We start from the raw sequence: 5344 nt of genomic DNA, 5'->3' as shown, positions 1-5344 counted from the left end.
ATTTATTAGATATATATATATATATATATATATATATATATATATATATATAGGCTACTAATAATTAACAGCAATAATAATATGAAAAATAGTGTCAGTTACACCATCTAAACAGTTACAGTTAACATACTGTGTGTTTAGACATTTAAATACACATTTGAAACTAAAATCGTAATGTTTATAAAAGTTAATATCTAAGTTAGTTGTCTACCATTGCCATCATTTAGATATACCATCTTTATGCAAAAGCACAGAAGAACGTTAAACCACCAATTATACTATCAGCACTAAGTAACACCCTGCACAATAATATATAATATTAATAAAAACATCCAATCACATGTAAAACTAGCTGAGTGAGATTATCTTGCAACTTTAAGACAACAGCTCGCGTCACAGGTCATGAACAGTCGTACAGAGATCTTGGTGATTTCTAAAAGGTAAAAACTCATCCACACTTACCGAAGTCTTTGAAAAGCAGGGAAGCAATACGCTTGAGCGGCGCTGGAGTATGAAGAGACCGTAACACTTCCATTTACTCCCCCCGCGCGCGTCCATGACGTCATCGAACCCGCACACATGTCCGTTCCGCCCACCCGCGGCTTCTCACGCAAGTGATGTGAATTCCGCTGTATGATGTGGTAGTTCCATGGTACAGTGATGGTAACAATAATTGGTTGCTGAGAATGGACAAACTCAACTAAACTATAGAGTAAGCTTCTTACACTGTTTGAACAATATTCCATATCAATTTATTTTGATTTACAGCAGGGAGTCACTACGGTATTTTAGTAAATATTTGAGACTGTCGTCAGAGTCAACAGCATCTACTGAAACCAACAGTTTTACTGAAGATCTCTTCATTTCCACTCACCAGCATGACTGCGAGTCCAGATAACCAGTAGAGATAAACTAAACTAACCACTGTTGCCAACTCTCGCAAGATAAATAAGCAACCGCAGCTTCAAAAACAAGCCCAATATTATTTATTATCAACTATGTATTACCAATAAAACATTTGGAAAATTACCTACAGCACTATTATTGCACTGGTTGGCTATTAACTGTGAAATTCCGCTGTATGATGTGGTAGTTCCATGGTACAGTGATGGTAACAATAATTGGTTGCTGAGAATGGACAAACTCAACTAAACTATAGAGTAAGCTTCTTACACTGTTTGAACAATATTCCATATCAATTTATTTTGATTTACAGCAGGGAGTCACTACGGTATTTTAGTAAATATTTGAGACTGTCGTCAGAGTCAACAGCATCTACTGAAACCAACAGTTTTACTGAAGATCTCTTCATTTCCACTCACCAGCATGACTGCGAGTCCAGATAACCAGTAGAGATAAACTAAACTAACCACTGTTGCCAACTCTCGCAAGATAAATAAGCAACCGCAGCTTCAAAAACAAGCCCAATATTATTTATTATCAACTATGTATTACCAATAAAACATTTGGAAAATTACCTACAGCACTATTATTGCACTGGTTGGCTATTAACTGTGAGCAGACAGAGTGTCAATCAATGCATTGGAGAATACGGCGAACATAGAGAAACGAAGTTGCTTGTTAGATTTCCATAACAAGCAACCATATTTTTTAAAATAAGCCCAAAAAACCGCAACCCGCGACCCTGGATTTTTTTCCACGCAACTTTACAAAAAAAGAAGCCCAAAGTTGCGTATAATACGAGGACTTGGCAACTCTGAAAATAACCCACGTGTGATTACACCACCTAAACAGGAACATAACACAAGATTAAACTTTTACCTTTAAAACATAAAAAAAACCTATTCAACACTGTGCAAAAAAAAAAAAACATCGAGTATGCTTCCTTTATTTCTGTATTTGTCTTGATCGTGCGATGTTTTAATGTTGCATTCACCATATTTTTTGTATAACAATTATTATAGCCTATCGTAATATATTATTATATCTTAATATATTTGGTAATATTTCTGAATATACAGTATGAGTGCATTATAACTGCGAGGTAAGGTGGAATAGCCTAACTGCGAGTACAAATAATCGTCAGATGGTGGCGGCATCGTCTTTCAATTCAGAAGTTTCCCTGAAGACAATGAAAGAGCACAAAGCCAAAAGTCTTGTGATAGAGTGATAGTTAGTACGTGACTAGATAAAGATATTTTTGTATGTGTACAGAGGCCAGGTGTGACTATGTAGGTCAAGGCTGAACCAACGTTCACAAGCCCTATAATACAACACTAACATGAACTCATTATCACAATCTTTTTAGTGCTCTACTTTGTAATCTATCACAATATAAACTTAAACAATTACATAATATGAAACAATACAGTCTACCTATGTACAGTAACAAATAAAGACCTAAAAGAGTGAGAGCATTTATGGTGCCGTGGTAAATTCATAGATCATTGGACATGCTTTTTCCAACAGTAGCCTACTTTTTTTTATTGGCAGAAATTTTTAGCATGACATCTTTTGAATACAATACCCTACCTCCTTCCTCTCTGAATTGCAGTTTTGTGATTGACAGTGCTCTTTCAATATGCACTAGGGGGCAGAAGTGCTCAAAGCTGACAGCAAAGCGGCTGATTGTTCAAACACTGTAATGAACACCAAAGCAGCTGTCAGAGGATGTGTGCAAACCCTCTGGCTATATTTGCAGTAGCATACTAACATATTACTCGTACTATTTTGGCAATACAGTATGTACTGTATTCTGTGTCCAGTATACACATTTTTTGTATGCATAGAATCTGAAAATGCACACAATGCAATGTACTTGAACCGACCTTCCGAAATGATCAATAAAAGGAAGAAATATGTTCTTTACTCACCATTCACTTTCATTGTATGAAAAAGACCAGCTTGGATATGCATTCTGCCATACCACTTTGCATTTGTGTTTCACTGAAGAAAGAAAGCCATATGGATTAAAAACAACATGACAGTGTATAAACAATGACAGAACTGAAACACGTTAACATTAGAACACAAAACCTTCAAAACATATTTTAGAGGTGCTCTTTATCTTAAATTGCCAGAATAGTTTTGCTACTGTTGTTGCTGTGGTGACACCTCAGATCCGCCTTTGACCGCAGTTTCAGGCCCCAGCAGCCATTGAACACAAATAGAATGAAGAGAAAAATAGGTTAGTCGAACCCTTGGGTTGTCTCAACACAGGCTTGAACTGATTCTGTGTCTGAGCTGAGAACATAAGTGACTGTGTAGTAGAGAACGGCAGAAGATCCCTCAAACTTATGCACACTTTCTTGCTAGTGTATGTCCCTCAACACCTAAATGAAATGTTATTAGTGGTGTTTAACCTCACAACTGCTCAAAAATCTTCCTTTTTTCATTTTACCTCTACTCTAACTTGTTTCCTATAGATTTATAATAAACCTGGTATTATACTATGCATGTAGTTGGCTCTATAACAAATTGCTTATGTTCCTCTATTGTAAGTCTGCTAAATGGATAAATATAAATGTAAAAATGTAAGGTCTCAACAATTAACCCCATTTGTGCTACAGACAATGAACAATGCCTTCGAAAAGGACATTTTCATAAGGTGCGTTACATTGCATTCAAGTATACATTGTCAGTCATAGGCACCCCATGGTGGGGGCTCGAGAACCCACAGGAATGGCTGAGCACCCATGAGAAAATCTCGAGATATTCTCTATTCACTGACATATTGGCGAAACAGATCTGGCAAACTATCCAGTGCATATTTGTGTTTGCGCTTTGGAGAGCGTCAAAATGTTTCTATTTACATTGTATTTTTTTGCAGTGTTGAACAATGTAGCCAATGGCAGACATATCTGTTGATTTCTTGAATGCAATTGTCAATCAGAGGCATTTAAGTTAGAATCCATCAAAAGACCAGAGTTTTTGTCCAGTGCTGAGTTTTGCAAGCTTGCGGATCCTCTCATAATAACAAAACTTCATGAGATCGAGGGACAGCTTTGTAGTTATTATAAAGGGAGTGCTCTTTGTGTGTTTTCTTGGCTATATATAATCCATTCAGAATTTGTATAAAAATAAAGCGTATAGCGTTAGTTCTGGCAGGTCACGTGAGTCAAGCTTGCATCGGCTGACACTCAGCTGATCCACGTCTACCTATAGGATTACAACGCCTATCACAGCATTCCTATATAAGGTCTATTCAGTAGCCTGTTATTCCGCAGCTTTATCGCTTGCTCAGGAGTAAATTATTCTCCTCCATCCCCAACTCCTCCTTTCGTTACAGTCAGGACTTGGCTTTCTGATATTCCTTGTTGAATCAGACTTCTTTTATCTTGAATAAAGTTGTTAACTTGTTACACTTAAATATCATTAAGAACGGTAATGATATCTGCTTTGTTCTGTTCTGTTTACCCTAGGGGGGTTATTGCTGCTCTCCCTGCTCATTCATGACAGGCTGCATGGATGGGCAGGGAGTTTTTTGCCCAGAACAGAACCATACCGCCAAATCCAAACTGTATGCTAAGTGTCAATCATTTTGATGATAGTGGTCCTGACAGCCCTGGTATCAGGTCCTGTTTTTTCAGTCACATACACGCTGCAAAGTTTTGGAAATGACATCTGCATATTTATGCGGGATTCACACTCGAAAGAGTAATGGATGGGACAAAAATATACGTAAAAATGTGTGCTAGTTTTATGAGGCTAGAGCACACTCACTAATTTCTGAAGCACCCTCAGTATTTAATTCTGGAACTGGGCCTGGATAAAACTATGTTTGAGCAGTTTTCACTAGCAGTAGCTCATATTTATGCGATCACATTGAGTTTTATGTGGCAGTAGGATATGCTTCAAAGTCAGAAAAATTTGCAGGATATTTGTTAATTTCCTATAGCAGGATATTTGTTAAAATCTCTATAGAGTTAACATTAATGCACACAGGCTTCATTGAATACTCCTTGCATCTGTTGATTTCATCTTATGTGTGGATTATTTGGTTTTATTTAGTGTGAATCTTTCTGAAAAGTAATAAACAATGTGATATGTGGCTGGCCAATGTTTACTTTAATCAAAACACAAAACATTATTTACCCCGTTTGCATCTACTAGGCGTCCGATACACATTTTCCCTGTGTGTTAAAGTCAGTATTTATGACTGTCGAATGTCTGACTACTTGACTCTTGGTAATGTATCTTGCAGTCTGTGTGTTTCTGTTCGCAAACTGAACTCTCCGGCCATCGCATGGAGAAAAAGACTTGAAAAATGAACACCAAGTATAGGCCTTGTTAAACAATGAGTGATGAGCCCATATAATTTGCTCAACAAATTTGGTTAATAATGTATTTCAAAATAAAAAAGTGTATTGGCAGCTACACAGAG

General features: G+C 37.0%; 1 protein-coding gene across 1 annotated transcript in view; it reads right to left on the bottom strand.

Moving 5' to 3' along the window:
* Positions 1–480, bottom strand: part of LOC107746980 (sodium/myo-inositol cotransporter-like) — a 5531-nt gene extending 5051 nt beyond the window's left edge. The window contains exon 1 of the mRNA XM_016561346.1: positions 463–480. The gene's annotated coding sequence lies outside the window, so the exon portion shown is untranslated. The remainder of the gene's footprint in view (positions 1–462) is intronic.
* Between the last annotated feature and the right edge of the window lie 4864 nt (positions 481–5344).

The sequence above is a fragment of the Sinocyclocheilus rhinocerous genome, unplaced genomic scaffold (assembly GCF_001515625.1).
Source record: "Sinocyclocheilus rhinocerous isolate Xijiao unplaced genomic scaffold, SAMN03320098_v1.1 scaffold1250, whole genome shotgun sequence".
Taxonomy (NCBI): domain Eukaryota; kingdom Metazoa; phylum Chordata; class Actinopteri; order Cypriniformes; family Cyprinidae; genus Sinocyclocheilus; species Sinocyclocheilus rhinocerous.
The sequence above is the reverse complement of the archived record's forward strand: the minus strand, read 5'-3'. Positions and strand labels throughout refer to the sequence as shown.